We start from the raw sequence: 12,322 nt of genomic DNA, 5'->3' as shown, positions 1-12,322 counted from the left end.
ATGACTCAGTGGCTTGCTGCTGGGCTCTGAACGGTGAGCTGTGTGCTGCGATCTCAGGCCTCCCATCTCCTTGCCTTCCAGCCTTGCCCAACATCTCTCCTGCTGTCTCCTGCTCTCCCTGCCCCAGGGACCATGGCTGCAGCGTCCATGCTCTGCTGCTGGCTGCGACCCCAGCCTAAGGCCCGTCCCCACGCTGCTTCGATCATGTCCAATCTTCACACCGAGGGAAGACCAGACGACCCGGGCTCATTACTGCCCTGACTGCTCCTGGCTGAGCGGCCGTGGTGGTTACCTTGCCTCTCTGAGCCTTATCTGTAAAGTGGAGACATTGCTAACAACGTTGCTAGGTTGTGTGGGGCTTAGTGAGAATGTCTGTAAAGTATTTGGCACACAGCAGGTGCTTAACAAATGGAAAGTATGACATTCAAGGGCCTCTGCCATCTGACCACAATTTGCTTTTCTAGCTGCATTAACAAAAGAAAAAAGATAATATCTCTTCCTGTTGCTCACTGGGTGCCAGGCATTGCTCTAAACACTTACATAGAAACACATTTTATTCTCCCATCACCCCATGTGGTGGACATATTAATATCTCCATTTTACAGATGAGAACACTGAGGCACAGAGAGGTTAAGCAACTTGGTCATGGTCATATTGCCAGTAAGTGAGGAGCAGTGTTTCCATGCAGGCAGCCTGGCTCTAGGATCTGCTTATGTAATCACAGCTCCGTCCTGCCTCATCTCTCTCTCTCCTTCGTGCTCCCTACAAATTACAGTTCAGTCCAACTGGGTTCCCCGCCATCCCTACATTTGATCTGAACGTTCCCATCCTGTGCTTTTGCCCAGGTTCCCTTCCTGCACGGGAATGCCCAGTTCCCCATGAAGCCTTCCCCAAGTCTTGTTCATGTCCACCTTTGTGGGCTCATCACAGTTGGACTTGAAAGTGGTCATTTGTGCCCGTGTCCTCTCTTCTTCCAGCCTGGAGGTGCCTTCTGCTACCCAGCCCGCCTGCACAGTGGCAGGCATGAGTGGGTACGCAGTACCTGGACAGCCGATGCCCGGGCCTGGCACTTTCATGTGTGCTCCCTGGGTGTTGTGGAGTTGGGTGCAGCACTTGGGGCCCCACTAATTCCGCAAGAACAGTGTGAGGGCTGCAGCGGGAACTACCCCCAGGGAGGCAGCCTGCCAGGTGGGCTTCCTTCCCTCTGCTCAGGGGATAGGACTCAGCCTTGGGAGGCCTCCATGCCCTGGGGGTCAGGGCTGAGCACTGGAGAAGCTGAACAGCTATCTGCCCATGGAGGGGACAAGACTAAGAAGCACTTGCTGGTGGGGTGGTGTAGTGGGGTCCATACACAGTGCAAACACCCCAGTCCACCTAATTCACAGGGGCGCCTCGAAGGGTTTCAGGCCCATCCTCAGGCTCTCAGGCCAGTGCCCACAGGGTAACGGCCGTGAGGAGGTATCTGCCATTCCTTCCCTGTCCCACACAGGGCCTCTGGTCCATGTCAGCTGCCTCTTCCCACTCACCCCGACTGCCACCACCTCTGCCCAGACACAGATCACTCCCGGCAGGTGCATCCTATCCGCCTGGCCAGTGGCTCCTGGAGGGGCAGGTCGGTGCCGCCTTCATCCCAGGCCCACATCACACCCATCACTCCGCTCCCCAGTCAGGTGTGCGCACTCACTCCGTGCCCGGGGCTTGCTAAGCACGAGGGCCGCCAGGTCAACAAGGCAGACACTGGCCTCTCAGAGCTCGCACCCAGTGGAGAGTACAGCCCACGAGGCCAGCACTGGCCACGAGGAGGGCTGCTGACCTGGGTAGGCTTCCCGAAGGAGACATCCACGTGAGGCCTGAGGGTGATGGGAGCTGGCCACCGGAAAGGAGGTGGGAGAGAGTGTTCTCAGCTGCTGGAAAGGCTCCAGAGAGCAGGCATGTGCGGCTGGGAAAGAGACAGTTTGAAACCTGGAATACCAGGTACAAGGTGAGGGCTGGTGAAAGATGAAGCCAGGGGCTGACATTCCCGGGAAGATCGCGGGACCCAGCCTTGAGGCGTCCGAGCAGCTCAGTGCTTACTCTGGGGTGCAATTTCTGTCTTACTGGTCCGGCCTAGGGGAAGACAGAAGCCCCAATCTGCCAGTACCTCCTTATTACTTTAAATCCCTCCTGCTGCCATCTATGCCACTTCCTGAGGCCAGGTCACTGCCAAGGGGAAGCAGCAATCAGCAGAGCTGGCCTTTCAACAGAGGGGGCTGAACCATCAGACATGCCCGGCCCAGGTCAGCCTGGGGAAGGCGAGGCTCAAACATCCACTTGCAGTGCCCACGGGGGCTGTGGCTACCCCTGAGGCCAGCCTCCCCAGAGCGTCCTGGCCTGAGCCAGTGGCACGCCCGGCGGCTCGGGCTGCAGCCGCAGCAGGACAGACACAGGTGGTGCACAGCAGGGTGAGGGCGCGGACGGAGCCAGGCTGCCAGGCTGCCAGGCTGCCAGGCTGCCAGGCTGCGGGGCTCGGCCCGGCTTTGTGCTCACCAGCTGTGGGAAGCCAGCAGCCCACTCTGCCTGGCTGGTTCTGTGTGCCCGGCTGTAAAATGGTGAGACAGCGGCACCTACCCCAGGAACTTCCTCGGAGACTCAATGAGCACAGGCTCAAAGGTGCTAAGGTTGGTGCTGCCCCATGTGAGCTGTTATCACCAAGTTCCTGTGTACCCCTCCATCCCCGACACACACAGGCACCTGCATCAGATGCAGAAGAATGAGGAACAGTGAAGGAAAGAAAAACAGAATCTCTCGAAATAAAATCATGACAGGTGCCTGACCTTTGTGGTCAGAGGCGACTTCCCCTTCAAGACTGTCTCAGACTCTAATCTTGGGCACATCTGTCCTTAACCCTGCAGCAATGGGGCCTTCCCCAGAGGACAGCCAGCTGGCCCTCACCCCTCCACACCCCGCTCCCTGCTGCCCCAGCTGCCCACATGACGGGGCTGTGAAAGTCTTTGCGGAAAGTCAGTGCAGCCTCAGCCAGGGGGTGGTCCCGTTTGTTTTCAAAATACTTCCTCAGATAACGCTGCTTTGGCTCAGACACTTTAGCACTTTCCAGAACCCTGCAGATGGTGAGGCAGCTGGAAAGGAAGGGGGAAGAGGACAGCTCAGGAGAGGCCCAGGGCCAAATACCTCAGGTAGCTGTGTGGGCTCACAGGCACAGGCAGGGACATGGCGTGTGCGAACAGGCAGGCCACACAGGGCGGATGGAAGGCAGACCAACGTGCAGGGCGTTCCGACCGGCTAGGCTGGGGAGCCTTCTTAGCAAATACCTTTCTTTGGAAGCCTAGCTCTCACGACGTACAGGCCCATTTCTAAACTCCTCATAGGAATTAATTCATTTACAGCCCTATGACCTGTGACCTATGACCATCCCCCTCCTACCAGTTAGGAGACTTAGGCCCAGAGAGGTTGAGTAGCTTGCCCACGGTTACATGGCTACTAAGCAGCCCCGTGGGCATTCAGGCTTCAGCATGCGGGCTCTTAATCACCACATAATTTGCATTACGGAATAAGTGTGTCCCCGTGTTTGTTTATCTGTGTGTGTATTTCAGCCCATGACAAGGTGTGTGAGCATGGGGGTGTGCAGCCTCTCTCCCACCAAGGCTGCAAGCTATGGGGCTCACCCCTAAGTCCCCTCTTAGCAGCCTGCAGCAGCAGGACCAAGTGACTCCCCACCGGAGGCAGTACCCAGAGCCCTCCGGCAGTGCCCACTCCCCAGATCCCAGAGGTTTCCGTTGCTTGGCATAGCCACACTTCATGGGAAGGCCCCTCAGCCACTCCCTGGGTCTCAGGGGGGCCCTCAGTTGCCACCCCCTCCAGGGAAGTGCCCCCACCCCAGAGCCCTGGTTCGCTGGGTTCTCGGTTCTAGAATGGGCCAACTGAATTAATTGACGTTACTACGTAATCACAAATTTGCCTCTCGTCCCACAGACACACCACCAGCACCCTACGCTGACAGGGCCTCAGCCGATAGGACTTGGGGAAAAGCAAAGAACCTTGACATTCTAGTTAGTCCAGGAAGCCCTACAGTGTCAATGTACGGCTTTTGAGGGTTCCTTCCCATGCGAACCCCACCGTGGAGGGACACAGCAAGGGAAACGAGCTTGGGTCCGTTTACTCTAAACAGACATTTAAGACGCAAAGCTCTCAGATGTCACAAGACTTGAGAAAGCCCCTACCATTCTCCATCATCAAAGTCAGACTCCCTAACCCAGAGACCACCCTCTGCCTGGCTGAGCAGGTGAGGCTGGGAGACTTACTCAGATGAAGCAGGACCGAGCTGCAACCCCGGGGGCCAGTGGTCTTTTCGCCCACATGCTCCTCCTGCCCAGCCACCAGCTTGCCAGCCAGCATCCCGCAGCACCGGACAGCCCAATGGCGGGTGTGCTCCGGACTTTTGAAGCTCCCAAAGGCAAGGAGGAGGGGCTGGACGAGGAGGAGCAGGGAGGAGGGAGCTGGAGAAGGCAGCCAGTGAGCCAGGTGTAACCAGGGCCTGGGAGGCCAAAACAGAGCTTCCAGGCTGGCTTCTGGGATGGCTGTTTACTTGTGGCATTCAGGAGAGGCTGAGCTGGGAGCTGGCTTATTTACGTTCCACACTTTTCTTCCAAATCCTTTTCAGAGAGTCCTCGGGAACCCCAGTGATAAATTTCCCAGGGCCCAGAAAATCCCGCAGTCCCTCAACACATGCCATCTTGGTGGGCAGAAGGGTGGGGAGGGGGAGGCCTAGAGGGGGAGGGGGAGACATGAAGTCACTGGGTCAGGGCTCCTGTGGCCTGCCTGAACCTCTTCACACTGGGGAGTGTGGGGCTGTAGGGGTGCAGGAGCAGCCAGCCAGATTTGAGGTACTGGAGGTGGGGTCTCCCGTCAAGCACAGAACAAGCTGTCCGGTCGGCCAGGGGCCACCTCGCACCCGGCTGTGGAACCCACACGCTCAGGGCAGGATGAGCAGCATTTTATTTTTTGTTCAGCGTCCGAGAAGAAAAAAGGACCGTATTTCTGTTTAAGGAATAAAAAGGAGAGCTGTTTCCTTTTCTCCTGTGTGACTTCATGAAGGCAGAGACTTCTCAGAATGTTTCCTCACGACTAAGGTCCCCTGGCCCCCCTGCTCTGCGACTTCTCGGCAGAGGGACTCATAGCCTGTCCCTGGCCTTCACCAATTATCCGTCAACGTTCCCAAGTACTTCCATGTGTCAGGCCCTGGGACGGAGCCAGGGGCACAAAGATGGGAGGGGTACAAAGATGGGAAGCCTGTGTCCCTCGGGTAGGACAGCTCTCCCCACACCCAGTCTCTTGCCCCGGACAGCGCGGGCACTGGGCACCGCGAAGGCTCTCGGCTGGCACGCGGTGGGCTTCCTGGGGCCGCTGGGCAGGGCTCCTTGTTTCCGGTTGCCACTTTGCCCTGACTATGGAAACCTGCATCAGAGGCTTTGGGGGCAGAGGTGGGGGTCAGCCGGACAGTGAGGACTCTGTCCCAACAGGGGTAAGCCCTCTCAGCCCTTCGGGGGTACAGAACACCAACCGGACTGAAAACATGGCTGCCCTAAGGGCCTGCAGGGCTGTCCTGAAGGCAGCATGGCTGCAGACCCCTAGCCTTGGGATCTTGGGCGTCCGCTGCACCTCTCGGAGCCTCATTTCCTCAGCTGTTAAGTGGAGACAGTAACCGCTGCCCCTCTGTGGGGTCTGTGTGGGAAAGCATAACCTGGGGACCAGGAGAGCCATGTGGGTATCACCCCCCACCCCGACCCCCGCTGCCCCGGCTCTCCTGAGGATCAGACTCCTTAGAGGAGTCCAGCTCTCCGGGGCACTGGTGTGGAGGTGAGGACAGCCACGACACATCCTTTATATTTACCATGGGAGTGACCCAGGACGTGGCGGGCGAGGGCTGACTTCCCTGTGTAATGGGTTTCTATCCTAGCGAGGGTCAAGAGGGAAAGGAATATAGTAATCCATTGGAGGACGTTTACCCGACAGTTTCTCCCAAAACACTCTGTCCCACTTCTCAGATCAGCCACGAGTCACCACTCACTGGAATTACTGCAACATCTCTCTGAAATCATTCCTAAGCCCCCACATTCTCCTGACTCTGGACCCACACGGAAAGCTCTAGCAGCCTGGTGCTGGTGCCATTTGATTCCCATGGCCCACGGCAACCCAGGCTGGGCAGAGTGTGTGGAAAATCAGGACTGCAGCCAGAGGCCCCAGGACCGTGTTGGTAAGTGCATCACTGTTGCTTGCTTGTTGCCATGGAGAACCAGTAGGGACTTAGAAACAGACTGGCATGGTGGAGAGAGCATGTGTCCAGAGTCAGACTGCCTTGGTTCAAACCCTGGCTTTGTCCCTCACCAGGTGTGCGAACTTGAAAAAGTTACAGTACTGAACTTTTCTGAGCCTCAGTTATCTAATCTCTAAGGTAGTGATAAAATGCTAACCTCATAGGTATGCAAGGGCTTACTTAACAAGAAAAGTTATGTAGAGCACTTGATTCACAGAAGATGTAATTAAGGTTTGGAAAGGTGATGTTGGGAAGGGACCGGTTGCAGTGTCCCACCTGAAATTGGGGGTGGCCAAGCCCAGATCACTCCCTTTCTCATCTGGGGCCAAAGTCCTGGGGCTGCCCACATACTTTGCTAATTTCAGCATTAAGACCGTTTAGAAGTTTGAATTGCACACTGAACCTAGTCGCAAAGGGACAGGGGTGGGGAATGACACTGTTCTTTGCAATTGCCCCACATCCTTGATACTCTCAATCCCGTGCCAGTAGGGAATCATTCCCAAGACTTGCAATCACAGTTCCAGAAACATGAGATGTTGTTGCTCTTCTGGGAAGTTCATGCCAGCTGGCCTGGAGGCACCCACTCAATGCTCAGTTCAGGGACTGAGACTGCCCCTCCACCTGCTGCCACCATGGAGCCAAGCCCCTGCTGGAGGACACAGACCCATCTCCAACATGGCCAGTAGAAGCCTGGAAGAAACACGCCATACCACCCCCAGGTTAGCCAGCTGCAGAAATGAAGACTTTCCTGAGGCCCCTCTTAAGGAAGCAGATGCCAATGATGAAACTCAAGTCCCTGATGCCAGCCCACAGGGCACAGTGGAACAAGTTCCTTGGGCCACTTTCACATACAGATCAGGCAGGGCTCCCTGGAAGCACTCAGGACCCCCTCTTCTGCAGAAAGCCACTTCCAACCCAGCCAAGGCCACCAGGCTTGGCTCATAGTGAGTCCTTAACATATACTAATTATTGCTGTTGTTATTTGTCAAACAACAATTTATTGAGTACCCACTATGTGCCAGGCACTGTGCTAGGTCCAGGCCAATCCTTAAAACACCCTGGGGCCTCAGGACACCAGGACTTCTGAAAACAAACACAACTTCAGGTGCAATGAAAATAAATAAGGCTTCAGGACCACTCCGGTTTCTCCGTGACCTTGGAACCTTAAACACCCCCCACTCGCTTTTACGCTTCCACACGTAGGCCTGGAAGTCTCCTCGGTCGGTCCCCGAGGAAAGTCCCTCCGAGGAAGCACATCCGCTGGGGGAAGAAGGGTCTGTGCTTCCTTCGCTGGCCTGTCACTTCCACCGCCCAGCTGTCCAGCTCAGCACCGTCCTGCCAGCCTTTTCACTCTGCTCACAGACCCCAGCACGCCAGGTCTGAGTTTATGAATCACTCCCTCCTTCCTCCTGGCCTCGCCTCCGGAAGGGCTGTGTACACCCAGACACATCACTCAGACACCGAGTTTCCACACCAGCCTCCCTCCTGATGAACCCCGAGAACGGACCGCAATGTCTGCTTTCCCCTCCACCCTTCCCGGCCTCGGGGTTCTGGCCACGACTTTTCAAAGACAAGACAACCCCTCCCATGCCCGTCGCTTTTGGGGGGCTCCGTAGCGGGGGGCCGCAGGGGCGCAGACAAAGACCGTGGGTTTACGTGAGGCCAGGAGGACACGCTAGGTCTGAAGATCCAAGCTGCCACGCTCCCGGAATTGTACATTTCGGTCCGCGGAGTGTGCCTGCCGGTGTGGCGCCGCTCAGAGCGTGTGCGGTGTCTGTGGGTTGAGTGGAGAGGAGCTGTGTGTACCTGGCAGCTGTGCATCAGGGTGCAGTGGGTGTGGCGACTGTGGATGCCTGCGTGGAGTTTTCCCCGAGCCGGGAGCCCCCCTCCCACCCTGCATTTCGCCCCCTCTCCTCCAAAGTTTGGCGCGCGCGCCCGGACGGGGAAGGCGGGGGGCGCACGGCCGGGCGGCTTCCCCGGGGCCCCGGAGGCGGTCCCCGGACTCCGTTCCCTACTTACCCCAGCCGCCGAGCCTCCTCCGGCGGGGGCGGACCCGACTCTCCGCGGCTGGGGTCCGGCGCCCGCAGCATCCGCTCGTAACGTTGCCCTGGTCTCAGCGGAGCCAGCTCCCTCGGGGCCCCGGCTCTGCGCCCCCCCCCGGGGCAGGCGGCGGGGCGGGGGGGCGGGCGGTGCGGCCGGGCCCCGCCGGTTCGCACGCCGGGCGAGAAGAGGCGCCAGGCGGGCGCCGTCCTGCCCAGCGAGTGAGCGAGTGAGCGGCGCTGCCTGGCGTCCTCCCGGCTCGGGCCCGAGCGGGCGAGCGGCGAGCGGCGGCGGATTCCTGAACCGCGTCCAAGGAGCCCAGGGAGCCCTCCTCCTCCTCCTCCTCTTCCTCACCCCACCCAGCTCCCACCCCTGCGAGCCGACAACTTGGGAACCGTTGGCGAACTTGGCGAAGCCCGGGCTGCGTGCCGGCCGGGCCTCCGGGTGGAAGAAGGGGAGGAGAGGGAGGAGCTGAGTGGGGAGGGGTCCGCCCCCGCCCCCGGGGAGCCTTGCTCGCCGGGACCCCTCTATGGGCCTTTGTTCCGGGCGCTGCCCCTCGGCCCGCCTCTCCCGGGGGACTCGCTTGGGGCCTCTCGGATCTCCCACCCCCTCCCAGAGAGGCTGGGAGGAGCTCCTGGGCCTGGGTGGGTGGGTGGGTGGGGGAGAGGCGGCGTGGAGATCTTGGTGGTTTCCCTTCTCAGAGAGACCCTTCTGGCTGCGCGGGTTCTCCACCATCTCTGCCTGGGGAAGGGGGCGGGGGTGCAGGAGGGTCAGATGACGTCCCTCAGGCTTCCAAAGACCATAACACCCCTTCTCTGACACCGAGAAGTGAGAAGGAAGTAGGGTCCACGCGGGCCAGCTGGAGCCGCTTCGTGTTATCTTCAAATCCTTCGGGCAGCTGGCGCCTCTGGCTGGGGCTGCTGGAGGAGTGAGGGCCCGGTCGCCTCCCCTGCGTGGGCCGGTGCCCAGCTGGGCCGCGCCGGCTCTGGGGTGCCAGGCTAACTTCACCAGGAGCATGGTAAAAGGCTCAGAACTGGCACGCAAACCGAGCCTCCCTTCTACTTGTCGGAATCCTGGTGATGCCTGTGCCTCCAGGCTTTGATTCAAGCTGGTGAGGCTTTTCCTTTGGGTCTTACCAACACTTAGGCACGAGCCAGTAATCCAGGTCTTTCTAAGACCTTTGGCCCTGGCATTTAATAGGATTTAGACACAATAAGTCATTTTCTGTAAAGGAGAAATAGGAAAATCCAAAATAGCACAAACCTCAACATCTGTACTTGGGCCTCCCTCTGTCATTCTCCACATTTGTTGATGAGAAACCCAAGTATGATTGAGCCCCCAGCCTTCCCCGCAGAGGGTCCTCACAGGTGGGCAAAGTCAGAGATCCCTGTTCACTCAGAGGTCAGACCAGCCCAAGCACCCGCCAGGCTGGGGGCTGGAGGGCCAAGTGCTCTAGACTGAGGTGACACCTTGGTGTCTCTTTTAGCAGAGAAACCTGACTGTGTATTTCAATTCTATTAGTAACAGTTCTGTGACATGCTATAGGGAGCCGGACTTTTGGTGAGAATGTGGACCTACGCTCAGCTTCCCGAACCCCTCTCTCCGCCTCTCCTGGCTGGCCTCAGGCCTTCTGAAAGGGGTGGGCCTCCGCCCTGGGATTAGCCTGCATGCTTTCCAGCTGGTTTTCAGAGCAGGTATCTTGACGCAGGGGTTTCTCCAGCCTCCATCACCTCTTCTCAGAAGGGAAGGCCTCCATCTCAGCCTCACAAATCTGTCATGAAACTACATGTAACCGCGCCAGCTGGCCTTTGGGGGGAGGCCTTCCTGTGGAGCACAGGGAGCCTTGGATTTCATCGCCAGAACTTCGTGATGCACCTCAGCGCTTGCAAAGGCCGGAACCCAGAACTGTGTCGCCGCCAGAGACTGGGGCTCTGCTACTGGTGGGGAGGGAGCACTGGTGGTCCCTGGGAAATTCCTGTATTCACCCAGTGCTTGTTGAGCACACTGAAAACCAGGGCCCACAGAGGTAAACAAGCCTTAGTCCCATCGTCTGTCAAGAGAAGACAAAGCTGTATCTCAGTAAATACTAGTGATCAATGTGTTGATTGAGGTGAGGCTGGGCTGGGGGTGGGAGGTTTCTCCAGAACAAGACCACAGGCTTGCCCAGCTCTAGGGTCACCAGACACATGGAATGTGATGTGACTGCCCCTGGAATTGTGGGTCACGGCAGCCTTATTCCTGGAGCTGAGGACCCCAGGCCAGAGCTTAAAAGATGAACCGAGTCCTGCAGGTAGAAAGGAAACAGAAGGTAGAGATGAGACAGGGCTTTCTAGGTGAAGTAACTGAAAAAAGCAAGGGTGGCCCTGGCTGCTGTGGCTCAGTGGTTAGAGCGTTGGCCTGTGCACCAAAGGGTCGAGGGTTTGATTCCCGGTCCAGGGCATGTACCTGGGTTGCAGGTTCAACCCCCTGCCCTAGTCTGGGTGTGTGCAGGAGGCAACCAATCCATGTGTGTCTCTCACATCCATGTTTCCCAGTCCCTCTCTCTTCTTCCCTCCCTCCCTTCCACTCTCTCTTTAAAAAAACTCAATGGAAAAAATATCCTCAGGTGAGGATTAACAAAAAAAGGAGAAGGAGGAGGAGGAGGGAGAAGAGGGGAAGGAGGGGAAGGAGAGGGGGGAGGGGAAGGAGAGGGGGAGGGGAGGAGGGGAGAGGAGGGGAGGGGGAGGTGAGGGTGAGGAGTGTGAAAGGGTATTGTTCTCCCAGCCTCAGGCTGGCATGACAGCCAATACTCGGGCCTCCAGTGAGAGAATTTTGGGTGCAGATGAGAAGTATAGGGGTGAAGGTCTGATTCAAGACACTGGGGATTTTTATCCTAAAATAGTTTCTAGGTTCAACTTCTTCCCAGAATTGCTCTGCCAAGAGAATTGGTTTCAGTGTTCTTTTGTTTTATTTTTACTCTGTTTGAAAAGTTGAAAGAACTTTCCAGGCCAGAGGCAGAATTACAGAGTGGTTAGAAGTGGGGGCCTGAGCACCATTGTAACCAAGCAATCCAGGTTAAAGTCGCTGGGAACAGGACACGCGGACATCATGTGTGTCCCGATGTGAGCTGCTGAGAAGAACATGACGTTGAGTATGAAGTATTCCTGTCCAAAAATACATCACCTGGATCGAGTCATGAGGACTCATCACACAATCTCAAACTGAGGGAAGTTTACAGAACAATTAGCCTGAAATATCTAACATGTCTCAGACACGAAAGGCAAAGAAAAAGTCTTACAGAATCATTTCAGATTAGAAGAAACTAAAGAGACAACAGGGTTCTGAATGATACCCTGTCTTCTGGTGTTCACATCCTTGTGCAGTCCCCTCCCCTTGAGAGTCCCTGGATCCAGTGACTGCTTTTAATGAATAGAATACAGCAAAGGTGATGGGATATCACTTCTGAGATTACAAAAGCCTCTGTTTTAGGTTACAAAAGATGATGAGGCCTGACTTCCTAGCATTCTCTCTCTGGCTCTTCTTAGCTCTCTTGAACGGATGATGCCAAATTATGAGCTGCCCTATGGAGAGGCCCATGCTTCAAGGAACTGAGAGAGGGAGAACTCTGGCCAACCAGCAGCGAAAACGGAGGGCTTCAGGCCAACAGTCTGCAATGACCCGACTCCTGCCAGCAATCACGGAGTGAGCCTGGACGCAGACCTGCCCCTGTCGCACCTTGAGATCACTGTCACCCTGGCCGACATCTGGAGTGCAGCCGAAGGACCCTGAGTCAAAGAGCCCAGCTCAGCCACATCTGGATTAAACCACTAAGTTTTGGGGTGACTTGTTATACAGCCACATGTAACTAAGATAACCACTAAATGCAATGAGTAATCCTGAACTGGACCTTGGAACTGAAATATATATATATATTTTATCCTCACCTGAGGACATTTTTGCATTTATCTTCAGATAGAGCGGGATGGAGAGAGG

General features: G+C 56.8%; 1 protein-coding gene across 1 annotated transcript in view; it reads right to left on the bottom strand.

Annotated features, from left to right (window-relative positions):
* The window catches only part of CHST3 (carbohydrate sulfotransferase 3), a 38,666-nt gene extending 30,252 nt beyond the window's left edge, over positions 1-8,414 (bottom strand). The window contains exon 1 of the mRNA XM_036265870.1: positions 8,330-8,414. The gene's annotated coding sequence lies outside the window, so the exon portion shown is untranslated. The remainder of the gene's footprint in view (positions 1-8,329) is intronic.
* Positions 8,415-12,322: the final 3,908 nt, after the last annotated feature.

The sequence above is a fragment of the Molossus molossus genome, unplaced genomic scaffold (genome assembly GCF_014108415.1).
Source record: "Molossus molossus isolate mMolMol1 unplaced genomic scaffold, mMolMol1.p scaffold_m16_p_17, whole genome shotgun sequence".
Classification (NCBI taxonomy): Eukaryota; Metazoa; Chordata; class Mammalia; order Chiroptera; family Molossidae; genus Molossus; species Molossus molossus.
The sequence above is the reverse complement of the archived record's forward strand: the minus strand, read 5'-3'. Positions and strand labels throughout refer to the sequence as shown.